A 15,360-nucleotide genomic window follows, 5' to 3' on the forward strand; every position below is an offset into this window, starting at 1 on the left:
TATCTTAATCCCTGGTGGTCCAGTGGATGGGCTGTGCAGTGGGGGGGCTGGGAGCAAGCTCTTACCTGTGCAGCAGCTCACAGTGTATATCTCGCGGTCTGCTCACAGTGTAGATCTCGCGGTCTGCGTGCCACGCGGAATGTTGCCACGGTAACCCGTGGCAACGCTCTGATGGCCGCGGTTCTCACAAGATTTACACTGTGAGCAGACCGCGAGATCTACACTGTGAGCTGCTGCACAGGTAAGTAAGAGCTTGCTCCCGGCCCCCAACAGGGCCGCCGGGCTTGTAATGAGCCCGGTGGTCCTGGTCTGTTTTATGGCAATGTAAATTGCCATAATACAGACATTGACTCGAGTATAAGCCGAGGGGGGCTTTTTCTTCACAAAAAATGTGTTGAAAAACTCAGCTTATACTAGAGTATGTATGGTAAATGACAAAATTCAAAAAGTTACTAGTAGCAGCATTAATAGAAATCTATTACAATATAATCCTATATTGCATATGTATGGTACGTATTCAGGACCTTTAATCCATAAAGACCAACAGGTCTAGATCTACATTCAGACCCATATAGGTACTGAGGTTTTTAGCTTATGGATCCATACGGTCTCTCTCATAGCTAAAGTTTTCTCTATGTCACCTCCTCTCCAATATGGAGAGATGACATCTATACCGATACAAATGAAATTAAGAAAGCTAAAATCCTTACAATTGCCACAATGTTTCGGTACACTGTGCTTGAAATTCTGTTAATCCCACTAAAATCTTCTAAAAGCCTAACATGCAGTTTTCTAATAATGCGGCCCACAAATTGCATACCGCATTTACATTGCAGTAGATATATTACGTTAATAAAATGTTTGATTGTAAAGCTTTCTTTAGTCACTGTGCTCTTAAACTCAGTTGTTTTTGAGGCTTGAAATTTGCACGTGCTACAATGGCCGCATTCGAAAAACCTTTTGGTTTTTCACTTAAAAAAAAAGAGTTTTTTTTTTTTTCATTTTTAGGTAAAACACTCGATGCTAAAATAGATTTTAAATTTTTGGGTCTTTCTATATAAGACATGAGTTTTTTGGGGGGAAAACATTTTTAACCCCTTAAGGACGGCGGGCGTTCTATGCCGTCCTTAAAGGACCACTCTAGGCACCCAGACCACTTCAGCTTAATGAAGTGGTCTGGGTGCCAGGTCCAGCTAGGGTTAACCCATTGTTTTATAAACATAGCAGTTTCAGAGAAACTGCTATGTTTATTAATGGGTTAAGCCTTCCCCCAAATCCTCTAGTGGCTGTCTCACTGACAGCTGCTAGAGGCGCTTGCGTGTTTCTCACTGTGAAAATCACAGTGAGAGCACGCAAGTGTCCATAGGAAAGCATTCAGACGACGGGGCGGAACAGAGGAGGATCGGAGGCAGAGAGCTCCCCGCCCAGCGCTGGAAAAAGGTAAGTTTTACCCCTTTTCCCCTTTCCAGAGCCGGGCGGGAGGGGGACCCTGAGGGTGGGGGCACCCTCAGGCAGGGCCGTCTATAATATGATTAGGACCCTGGGCAATGCATTTTCTTGGGCCCCCTGGGCCCTGCCCCTCCTATCCCTCCCCCCCAATTACGCCCAATGTGCAATCACACTAACAGACGTACTGGCACATACAGACACAGACAGACATTAAAACATTCACAGATACACACTGACACACAAATATATACTGACAGACATACTGACACACACACACAGACATACATACACACACAGACACATACACTGGCAGACATACTGTCACATATACTGACACATACACTGACAGACGTATTGACACACACACAGGCATACTGACACACACACAGGCATACTGACACACACACAGGCATACTGACATACACATAGACAGACGTACTTGCACATACACACTGACAGACATTAAAACATTCACAGATACATACTGACACACACATACACTGGCACACAAATATATACTGGCAGACATACTGACACACACACAGACATACATACATACACACACAGGCACATACACTGACAGATATACTGACACACACACACAGACATACATACACACACACAGACACATACACTGACAGATGTATTGACACACACACAGACAGACAGACATACACACACAGACACATACACTGACAGATATACTGACACACACACAGACACATACACTGACAGAAGTATTGACACACACACACAGGCATACTGACATACACATAGACAGACATACTGACACACACAGGCCTACTGACATACACACACACATACATACATACACAGACATACTTACACACAAGCATACATTTAGCCACCCTCCAGGTTCTTACCTTTTCCTGGAGGGTGGTTTCCCTGGGGTCCAGTGGCAGGCTGAGGCAGATGGGAGTTCTCATCTGGAACTCCACTCCCTGCCATTCTCCTCCCGCGCGGCTGTGCTCTCCGTCGGGAGGAAGTGACGTCACTTCCTCCCAGCCGGTACAGGAAGGGGCCCGGTCGCGCTGTTTAAGCGTCACAGCGCCAGACCGGGCCCCTGCTCACACATGCTCTCCGGGTGGCCCTTAGTGCATGAGCCACCCGGGGAGCCTCCTCAGCGTGCGGGCCGGTGCGGCTCTGTGCAGCCGCACCGCCGGGTCCAAGGGGGGCTGCGCAAATTGCGGGGCCCACGGGGCAGCTGCTCTGGGCCCCCCAGGAGCAACTGGGCCCGGGGCAGCTGCCCCGTTTGCCCCGCGTTAAAGACGGCCCTGCCCTCAGGGCACTATAGTGCCAGGAAAACGAGTATGTTTTCCTGGCACTAGAGTGGTCCTTTAAGGAACCGGCTCTAAACGCCGGAGGGCGGCATAGATCGCCCAAACCGTCCTTTCTACTTACCTGGTCGCCGGTGATCGCGGTATGGGGACTCTTCGACCCCTCTGGGCCATGTGATCGCGAGGTGCTTTCAAGGACCTCGCGATCACATGGACGGCATTGCCAGCAGGGGGAGTGCCTGTAATGACAGGTACTCCCCGTGCTGCCTGAAAATAAAATAAGTAAAGTTTAAAACATTGTAAAAATAAATAATATATACTTAGATCATATATATATATAAACAAAACTGAAAACAGGAGCACTCTCTTGGATTTCAAAAAATGTAATTCAAAAAATCACCACCTCTACATCAACGTTTCGACCCTTCAGGGTCTTTATCAAGGGTCGAAACGTTGATGTAGAGGTGGTGATTTTTTTAATTAAATTTTTTGAAATCCAAGAGAGTGCTCCTGTTTTCAGTTTTGTTTATATTATTGCTGGGAAGCACCCGGGTACATGTTATTGGCTTGTGAATTTGTTTTAGGTTGAGTGACAGAGGTTGGACATTTTTATATATATATATACACACATATACATACATACATACACATACACTGTCTGTCTACGTGTATTTTAATATTTATATATATATATATATAATTATAAATATAAATTAATATCAAAATATACGTACAATGATATTGATTAAATATATATATATATATATAATTTTCATTATATATATATATATATATATAATAAATAAATCTGTAAATACGTAAAAAAATAATAAAAAAAATAATAATAAATATATATGTGTAAATTCATTCTAACTGTATTTTAAAATTAATATATATATTGATATAAAAATACATGTAGAACGAAATAATAAATCTATATACATAAGTATATACGTATATATCACTATATATTTACCTATATATAAATAAAAATAATGTAAAAAATGATATACATATATTTATATACACACACATACATATATATATAATAATTCTATGTATATATTTCTGTAATAATTTTACATAATTAGGTCATTTTATTAATTACAATTAGCAGGACCTGCCTGCCAACCCAGGCCAAAAGTCCAGGGAATTTAATTTGCTAGCACTGTATTTAACCCTGTAACTTTCAAAGACACCATAAAACCTGTACATGGGGGGGGTACTGTTTTACTCGGGAGAATTCGCTGAACACAAATATTAGTGTTTCAAAACAGTAACGTATTACAACGACGATATTGTCAGTGAAAGTGACATTTTTTGCATTTTTCACATCCAAATGGCACTCACTGTTGACCAAGTGGTTACTAAAAAATACTGGACATACCCCATTTGCAATATCTTGGGTTGTCTACTTTTGCAAATGGTATGCCATCATGGGGGTAATTCTCATTCCTGGGCTAACGTACGGTCTCAAAGGCAACGAAACCAATCTGGCCAATTTCAATGTGTAAAAACTGAAAAATGTAACATGCTATATTTGACCCTGTAACTTCCCAAAACACCATAAAACCTGGACACAGGGGGTACTGTTTTACACGTGAGACTTTGCTGAATACAAATATGTGTATTTTATTGCAGTAAAATCAAACAGTATTATGACATTCACAGTTAGAATGTCACGTAGAACTAAACATTTTTTTAAAATTCTTATTTTCTCCCATTTTGTTATATTGTATTCATATTAAATTATGTTTTATACCTAAATATTTGATGTTAAATGGACGCCTTGTTTCCCCTGAATAAAATGATATATAATAAGTGTGGGTGCCCAAAATATGAAAGAGGTTAATTACGCCTGAACAGACATATAGCGCAAATTCCAGTTTTTGTTTACGTTTTGTTTTGATCACAACGTAGAAATTTGGCTCAGTCCTTAAGGGGTTAAAAACTATCTTGCGTTAGTATTGACCAGTGCTTTCTCAATTAAATGTGCTTTGCTATTATATTTAGTAATAAATGATACGCTAAAATCCAGGGGTCAAGTCCTGGGGGGAAAAGTGTGGGAACTCCCCCTCCCCCCAAAAAACAAAACACTCGTATGCAAATATAAACGCGTGCACACACACATTCAGACACACACATACACTCACAGACACACACATACTCAGACACACACAGTGGTGTATTTTAATTTTGTGCTGCCCTAAGCATGACTATACCTGATCACCCCCCTAATCCAAATTTACCACCCCTTCCTGTCAAGGGCGCACCACTTCCTGATTAAGAACCCACCCCTTCCTCTTTAGACTCCACCTTTTCCTGCTCCTTTTAAAGAAATACTATAGTGCCAGAAAAACAAAGCTGTTTTCCTGGCACTATAACTCCCTATAGTGACCCCCTCCCTCATGTCCTCCCCTCCCCCACTCGACACTAAAGGGGTTAAAATCCTATGGGTATTTAGCAGATGCTGGATGTCCTCATGCACAGGGTGAGGACGTCCAGAATCAGTTAGGCGACTTTTGGTCACCTAACCACCCGAAAGTCCCTCTAGTGGCTCTAGGTGGTGTTACCCCTCAAGGTAATTATTGCAGTTTCTGAGAAACTGCAATAATTACACTTGCAGGTTTAAGGGGACTGGGACACTGCACCCAGACCACTCCGGTGAGCTGAAGTTGTCTGGGTGCCTATAGTGTCCCTTTAAGCAAACTCTCTGACAGACACCCACACTGGCAGATACACACTGACAGTAACACACACACTCAATGATGAACACACAGACGTCACTGATTTGACACACACACATTCACTGACACACACTCATTCATTGACAGAGACACAAACAAACAGACTGACAGACACACACACACTAATAGTCACACACACTAAATGACAAACAGACTCTCACTGATTTGACAGACACTTACAAACATACACTAACAGAAGCACATACACGCAAACATACACATGCATACACTAACAGAAGCACATACACATGCATACACTAACAGAAGCACATACACTCATACACACACACGTGACTCATACACACATACGTGCATACACTAACAGAAGCACATACTCTCATACACACACACGTACATATGCTAACAGACATAAATACACTCATACACACACACTGACACAAACACACACATACACTAACAGACATACATACATACACTAACAGACATACACGCACACACTAACATACACACACACACTAACAGACACACACTGACACTAACAGACACACACATATACGCTAACAGACATACACTAACACACACATACACTAACAGACACACACATACACTAACAGACATACACACATACACTAACAGACATACACACACACACTAACAGACATACACTAACACACACATACACTAACAGACACACACACTAACAGACATACACACATACACTAACAGACATACACACACATACACTAACAGACACACACACACTAACAGACATACACACATACACTAACAGACATACACACACATACACTAACAGACATACACACACATACACTAACAGACATACATATCTACAAATTATTAATATTATTAAAATTAACATTTCCCACCCAGCCAGCCTCTCTACCTTTTAGGAAAGCTGGCATGGATGGGTCCCTGGGGTCCAGTGGGGCTGCAGTGAGGCGGGCGTCTCTCTCCCTGTCACACGCGGTGAGGGAGCTGTGTCCTCTCTGCTCCCTCTCGCCGTGCGGGTTGTCTGCTGATGCAGGGAGCCGGAATATGACGTCATATTCCGTCTCCCTGCATCAGAAAACGGCGCGCGGCGAGAGGGAGCAGAGAGGACACAGCTCCCTCACCGCGTGTGACAGGGAGAGAGCCGCCCGCTGGGGGGGTCCATCAGGTGCCCCTCCCCCCCCCAAGAGGGAACACAGGGCATTTGGGGCGGCATCCGCCCCCTGAGTGCCTGCAGGGGGAACGGCGTTCCTGCCATGAAAAAAGTGCAGGAACGCCGTTCCCACGTGTTCCTGCAGGACTCGAGCCCTGCTAAAATCCTTAGAACCTTTGGACTGTTTGTGAAGTGTGTGTATAGTGAATGCAGTGTGTTTGTGTAGTGTGTGAATATAATGAATGTAGTGTGTTTGTGTAGTGCATGGGTTGTCAACCTGGTCCCTACAGCCCACTAGTGGGCGTTTCAGGATTCCAGGTGGGCGGTAGGGATTTTCTAATTTTGAGAGATTGGGCAGGCGGGTGCGAGCCAGCGGGAACCCCTGCGACCGGGTACTGCCATCACCACTTGCGGCCCGGGGCCGCATATGGAGGGGTCCATCGGGTGGCCCATGCTGTCAGGGCCACCCGATGGATGTGGATTGTAAGGGGGCCCGGTCAGCGCTGGGCGCTTTAACAGCGCGACCAGGCCCCCTGTGATTACATCACAGAGTTGGGAGGAAGTGACTGCACGTCACTCCTCCCAGCTAACACACAGACCTCGCGGGAGGAAGGAGGAGGGAGTCTGAGTGGGAACTCTGACTCCCATCCACCTGAGCTGGACCCCAGGGAAAGTCACCCTCCTGCACCTAAAAGGTAGGAAACAGGAGGGTGACTAAAATAGTGTGTTTGTTTGTTTGTGTATGTCTTTGTATGTATGTCTTGTGTGTGTCTGTATGTATGTCTCATGTAAGTGTATTTGTATGTATGTGTGTGTCTTTGTATGTATCGTGTGTGTGTGTCTGTGTGTTGTGTGTGTATGTGTCTTTGTATGTATGTCTTATGTGTGTGTCTTTGTATGTGTGTGCCTGTTTGTTTGTTTGTTTGTATGTATGTGTCGTGTGTCTGTCTGTATGTGTGTCGTGTGTGTGTGTGTCTGTATGTGTGTCTTGTGTGTGTGTGTGTCTGTCTGTATGTATGTGTGCCTGTCTGTTATAGTGGGCTATAGTAAGTAATAGTAAGTGGGATACCTAGCTCAGCCTTCCTACTGGGCATTGCTCTAAGGAAGGTTAAAACATTTTTTTTAAAAAGGTGGGGAGGGGAATTGAGGAGGGAGAGGAGGGAAGCTGACGCACAGATGAGAAATCATATTATGCGCAAACAGAGAAGTCGTCTGAATATCACCGAAAGAGGAGACCTTAGTTTGTTCCTTACGAAAATCGAACTAGATATCAAATATTTAGTCTTGCAGTATCAACCTCAAGGATCTCATGAAATCACTAGTAAAGGTAATTTCTATTTATTTTATTGTTTTCTCATTAAACTTTATAAAGTTTAAGTAGAAATAAAAAGATATATGTACGTACATTTTTTTTTTTTTTTTTTAAAACACCCTCCTTTCTAAAAAATATTCTGCACTTGCGCGAAAACTGGTAGGCGCTAAGGAAATGTTTTCAACCAAAAAGATGCATTAGTGGGCGGTAGGTAGAAAAAGGTTGACTACCACTGGTGTAGTGTGTTTATATAATGCAGTGTGTGTGTTTGTGTAGTGTGTTTATATAATGCACACTACACAAACACACTGCATTATATACACACACTACACAAACACACACACTGCATTATATAAACACACACTGCATTATATATAGACATGTGCAATTCGACTCATAACTCTCTGGTTGGTGGATTAAGTAACCTGTTAGAGAGTTATGAGTCAAATGACACAGCGTGGGAATTTCGGGACTTCGGCACTTCTATTGCAGCTGCTTAGTAGATAACTTAGTAGATAATTATATATATTAATATCAAAATACACTTAGACAGTGTATGTGTGTGTGTGTGTGTATATATATATATATATATATATGATCTAAGTATATATCATTTTATTTTAAACTGTATTTTTTTTTTTTTTTTTTTTTTAAAGGGGGTTAAAGAACACAATAGAATGCATACAAACATAAATAACAATAATCCCTGGTGATGATAGAGATGGAAGCCTAAGATAGAAAAATATGGAGATCCTAGTCAAGTACTCAACTAGAGAAAACAGATCCATGAATAGCAGAACAAGATATCAAACTGAAACAAAAGGAAATGTGTGGTAACATAGACATGGAAGGAAGACCACAAAGCATAGTCATCATTGTCATGAACGCACCCTACTTCAAGAGTCTGCGTGACATAGTTGTGGTGAAGGGGTTAAAGTTCACTATTTGTCTGCACTAGACCGGAAATAATGATATAATCCCCCTTAACACCACCCACACTTAAGCATAATAATATAAATATTACTATTTTAACGCTGCCACCACCAAGACAATTTATAAATGGGGTGCCTTGGTCCCTAGGTAAACTTAATTAAAAAAAACACCAAATGTAACTAACACAATATTTATGTAATTTCAAAATACTAATTAGTCTCTTCAAGTAATATGATTCTTTACCAGACAAAGGCAGACGTTCTAAACACTTACTCAGGGGGTCTCTGGTAAGAAAGATGGTAACTCCCTTAATATTAGATTCTGGCCCCTCAAGCAATGCACACTTCGGTATCGTTAAGAGATGTTCCCTGTGGATTACCAAGCCTCGCTCAGAGGTGGAGATAAGGCGTACCTATAATAATTATGAGTTACCACACCCCCCTGTGTTCCTGACCAACATCAATCCAAATAGAAACATTTTGTTCTATCTCCTCTTATGTACTTGCCACATAAATAATAATTGCATCTATGAATTTGTTACCTGTGACGAGAGCAATCTCGCCACATTTCATTGGAGAAGCCTGGTTGCCCACCTGCTGCCTTTGGACTATGGCCCTGGGAGATTGGGCCCTTTAAAAACAGTATTCGGCCATACCAGAGTGTATGTCACTCATTCTGGCCCTTTAAATACTGTGGGGAAGGTTTGGCACTTTTTATATGGCACTTCGGATGAAGCCGAAGTGCCGAAGTCGTCGAAGTGGCCGCCATTTAACAAAGGAACACGTGGCGGCGGCCATTCTAATTTAGTCGAACGCGGTCAGCGGTGTATGCTAAAGAATCTGTGGAACTAAAATCGGCTACGCAAATACACGAACACCGCTGACCCTTACCGTCGCCTCCACTTCGGTAACAAAATTTGAACATACTGTTTTAATTCTATTTGCACGAATGGACCTGTTCGTGCCTTCGAATGGGACTTAGCCGTTTTTCTACAGGAAATTGACCGACCGCACAGCCTAAATCTATGGAACTGTTTTGGGCATGAAAATGTGCCTGCGGTCGGTCATAAAGGACTTCCAGCTATTTTTTTATCTACTGGGGGGGTTTGTATGATTTTTGAGAGTGTTTATGTTTAAAGTATGCTGAGTATGCTAAATATGTAATTTTTATGGAGATTGGATGTATGGTTTTAAAGTTAGAGGGTATGTGGAAAAACTGTATTTTTACTGTCTGTGATAATTATGTTAAACCATTGTGTAACATAATCGTATCACAGGCAGAGGGAAGGATTTTGTGTGTAAATGCTGGGAGTGTCTTTTGAAATGTACGTGTATGATTGGTTATTTTGTAACACCCTGTGGGTGGTCCTACCTAAGGGAAACTGTCATAAAAGAAGGTTCTTTTGGTGCCATTAAACAGACCACTGCTTGACCCTCAACACGGAGCTCTGTCTCGTTCTTGGGGAATTCACTGTATGTTGTTAGAGACTGATTGCCAGGAGTGTAAGCTGATTATCTGCTTTTCTTGTTCGTCTGCTAGCAGCTATTTGTGAGGTTCCAGTTCAGGAGTTGGAGTGCTATTTTGTATCCAGTTCGGGAGTTTGGTGTTCTGCAGTAGCTGTGCCTGTATCTCTGGAAGGGGAAGATCTACTAAACGGCGGTGTAACCCTTTTATGCCTGGGGGTGCCGTTACATTACCATTTTCCCATCCCATAGATATGTTACCGTTCTTACTTGTGACCCAATATAGCGGACATCACAATCCCTTCCCCTATGGTTAAGTTATGCCAATCATGTCTGGGCTTGTTTAGAAGATGGCGCTTGTCACATTCCAAATATAACAAAATTGACGCTTCAGTATTATTCTGTGGGTAAATATTAATGTTTCTTTCTTTTGGATATGATACTGGAACACAAGGCTTGTTTTTTCTCTTTTCTTGAAAGCTGATGATTAGTAACATATCAAAGAAATTCACTCATCAATTAAAAGGTAGAGGCCATATGGCTGAAGTCAGCTAGTTTACATTGGAGCTAGACTTCCAGGTAATTTATGTGTGACGTCTCACACTTTACAGAGCCTTTGATTAATCAAGGAATTAACCGTATGCAAACCATCTGCCTCCTTTCACATTCCTATGCAATTCACACTACCCCTTCTGTCACCAAGTTGCCAATTCATATCTGCACTACATAAATGACAGTAAATGGAAATATTCTATAGTGCAACAATGAATTATGCACCCTTGGCGTGACAATCATAAATATCAATGGCATAACTATTCCAAAACATCTAAATCAACACTATGTAGACTAAAGCTACTGTGAAATGGTGTCAGGAGCAAGGATTTGGCTTTATTTCTCATGGTAGCTCTGTTTGGAATGGAAATAAACTGTACAAAAAAGATGGTTTGCATCTTTCTTAAAAGGGAACAAATGTTCTCAGTGAGCAGTTCAGAGGTTTTGCTAGGATGTATTTAAACTAGGAGGGGGGGGGGGGGCAAAAGGGTGATAAAACATCAATCCAATTGCCCCCCAAAACAAGGACAGAAGGTGCCTGTAGCAAGTGTGTTAAAAAATGATAAGCTTAGAGTCATGTCTACAAATGCTTACAGTTTAGGGAATAAGATCCATGAACTTGTGGCAATAATGGCAACTGATAGTGTAGATTTAGTCGCTGTTACTGAGACATGGTATAATGAGAAAAATGACTGGGACATAGCAATACCAGGGTACTCTTTATATAGAAAAGACAGGGAAGGCAAGAAAGGGCGAGGGGAGGCCCTGTATGTGAAGGATAGCATAAAATCTAGCCTAATAAAAGTTAGTGAGGTGAACATAGAGTCCGTTTGGGTTACGTTAGAATTTGGTAATCACACAGTAATTTGTGTAGGTGTGATTTATAGGCCCCCAGGACAAATTGAACAGTTAGATAATCTACTAGTTGAAGAAATAGCTAAAATGATAATGAAGGGGGAAGTTATCATCATGGGTGACTTTAATCTTCCTGATGTGAATTGGAAAACCAAAATAGCTGCTTGTGCCAGGAGCACAGATATTCTAAACTCCCCACTGGGATTGTCTCTAAAACAAGTCATTGAGGAACCAACTCGTAAAGAGGCCATACTAGATTTAGTGTTAACAAATGGAGATTTTGTATCAGATATTACTGTAGGTGAAAGTTTAGGATCCAGTGATCATCAGTCAGTGTGGTTTAATATAAGAACAGTGACTGAGTCACACCACACAAAAACAAAAGTTTTAGACTTTAGAAAAACAGACTTTTCTAAAATTAGAATATGTGTAAAGGAGTCATTATCAGACTGGAGCAATTTAAATGGAGTCCAAGAGAAATGGGATTTTTTTTAAAAGTTGCACTACTGAAGGCAACAGAAAATTGCATTAGGCTTGTCAGTAAAAGCAAAAAATTCAAGAAACCACTGTGGAACTCCGCAGATGTGGCCAAAATAGTAAAAAACAAAAAGTTAGCATTTAGTAATTATAAAAAAACCCAGAGTGAGGAAGACAGAATGATCTATAAGATTAGGCAGAAAGAGGCTAAGCAAGTTATAAGAGCTTCCAAATCACACACAGAAGAGAAAATAGCACAGTCAGTAAAAAAGGGGGACAAAACTTTTTTTAGATACATAAATGAGAAAAGAAAAGTAAAACAAGGATTAGTTAGATTAAAAACAAAAGAAGGAAGGTATGTAGAAGAGGATAAAGGTCTAGCTGACTGCCTCAATGAATATTTGTGTTCAGTATTTACAGATGAAAATGAAGGAAAGGGACCTCAGTTAAGAAAAAGGATAAATTAGTCATTCATTACACGTGAGTTTACAGAGGAAGAGGTTCTATTTCAACTGTCGAAAGTAAAGACAAATAAGTCAATGGGACCTGATGGAATACACCCAAAGCTATTAAAAGAGCTTAGTGGTGTACTAGCAAAACCATTAACAGATTTATTTAACCAATCATTGTTAACAGGAGTAGTCCCAGAAGATTGGAAGTTAGCGAATGTTGTGCCCATTCACAAGAAAGGTAATAGGGAGGAGTCGGGCAACTATAGACCAGTAAGCCTTACTTCAGTAGTGGGGAAAGTGATGGAAACCATGTTAAAGGATATGATTGTTGAACATCTAAAAACACATGGATTTCAAGATCAGAGACAACATGGGTTTACTTCAGGGAGATCATGTCAAACTAATCTTATTGATTTTTTTGATTGGGTAACTAAAATTATAGATCAGGGTGGTGCAGTAGACATTGCTTACCTAGATTTCAGTAAGGCTTTTGACACTGTTGCACATAGAAGGCTTATCAATAAACTGCAATCTTTGAGTTTGGATTCCAATATTGTTGAATGGGTAAGGCAGTGGCTCAGTGACAGGCAACAGAGGGTTGTAGTCAATGGAGAATATTCAAAGCTTGGGCTTGTCACCAGTGGGGTACCTCAGGGATCTATACTTGGACCCATTCTCTTCAATGTTTTTATTAGTGATATTGCAGAAGGTCTTGATGGTAAGGTATGTCTTTTTGCTGATGATACTAAGATATGTAACAGGGTTGATGTTCCCGGAGGGATAAGCCAAATGGCAAGTGATTTAGGTAAACTAGAAAAATGGTCAGAGTTGTGACAACTGACATTTAATGTTGATAAGTGCAAGATAATGCATCTTGGACGTAAAAACCCAAGGGCAGAGTACAGAATATTTGATAGAGTCCTAACCTGTCGCCTAGGCGTCTCTGTGTCTGGGAGATAATTAAATTGATAACCGGTAAATTAATTATCTCCCGGACACATCCCCGGAGGGGATCCATTCTGTGAAAAGAGCGATCTGATTAACTTTTAGACCGACCGCTGTTAAAGTTCTTCATATAGTTTCAGGCAGTCAGGGCTAGGTCGCAGTCATTTACCAGGGGTTCTAGCAGGCTGAAAAAGGGGGTCTCCCTCCATTTCACAGGGAGCAACTGTTTAGGAGGAGGGAGGTAAGATAACCTCCAAAGAGCGCCTTCCTAGCTCTTTGGGAAAGGGATTAAAACAAGGGTATAAAAAGGTGTCAGGATTACTAGTTGATCCAGCATGTAGGATTCTGTCACACTGAGGACTAATAGGTAACATATTACCGGGCCTTAAAATGGTCGTACTTAATGCACCAAAGAATAGTCAGGATACTTACCGAGGTCAGTGGACACAGAATGAGACACAACGATAAGGTAAAGCTAGAAGTCAGGGATACCAGAATACAGGGAAGTCAAATGAAGCCAAAGTAAAACCAGAATTTAAACGCTCAGGAACTGTAACATATTCCTCCTCACCTTGCGGTATTTGCACCCAGCAGCCGTGGGTCTATACAAATGACTCTTGCAACATGCTAATGGACGCCGGCCGCTGCGGATCCATGCCAAATTATACCCCCACGTCCGCCCATGTTGGGGACGATGTGCAGGTGACATCACGCGGGAGAAGAGCGCGAACGTTTTGGGGTCAAAGGCCGTTCTCTGCCAATCAAAAATGTAAAGGACTTATTTAAGCTCAAAATTACTTTTTCTCATTGTCTTGTCGTGGCTTCCTTGGTGGTTGTCCGAGAGTGTGGTCTTGAGCATTTTTTTCTTGTTATTGACTTTGGCTTCGTTTGACTTCCCTGTATTCTGGTATCCCTGACTTCTAGCTTTCCCTTATCGTTGTGTCTCGTTCCGTGTCCCCTGATCTTGGCAAGTATCCTGACTACTCTTTGATGCGTTAAGTCCAGCCATTCTAAGGCCTAGTAATACATTACCTATTAGTCCTCTGTGTGACACTATCCTACGTGCTGAATCAACTAGTAATCCTGACAGGAACACACTCTCAGACAACCACTTGGGAAACCCTGACAGGGAAAAGAGGAAAAGTAATTTTGAGCTTAAATATGTGATTTACATTTCTAATTGGCCGAGAACAGCCTTTGACCCCAAAACGTGACATCACGCTCACGCGACGTCATCATTAACGTGGGCAGACGTGGGGGTATAATTTGGCGTGGATCCGCAGAGGCCGGCGTCCATTAACATGTTGCAAGAGTAATTTGTACAGACGCACGGCCGCTTGGCGCAAATTCTACAAGGTGAGGAGGAATATGGGCAGGCAGGAACAGGCTTGAGAGGAAAATTGGCATGAAAAGAACATATTTTGCGGCCAGCATGTATATCAGATGCCGGAACCCAAGAACGATCGGCTGGTCCTTAACCTTTCCAATCCACCAAGTACTATAAAGTGCCCCGAGAAAACCTGGAATCAATTATGGAGGAGACCTCATACTCTTCCTGTCCAGAAACAACTAAGGGAGGGGGAGGGACACTTGAGACCGTATATTTATTGCAAACAAGAGGTTTGAGCAAGGTCACATGAAAGGTATTAAGAATTTTCAAGGAGGCCGGAAGGGCCAGAGAGTACGCAACAGGATTGATCCTACGAAGGACACGAAAAGGTCCAAGGAACCTAGGAGCAAATTTCATGCTAGGG

Source organism: Pelobates fuscus, chromosome 1 (assembly GCF_036172605.1).
Source record: "Pelobates fuscus isolate aPelFus1 chromosome 1, aPelFus1.pri, whole genome shotgun sequence".
Classification (NCBI taxonomy): Eukaryota; Metazoa; Chordata; class Amphibia; order Anura; family Pelobatidae; genus Pelobates; species Pelobates fuscus.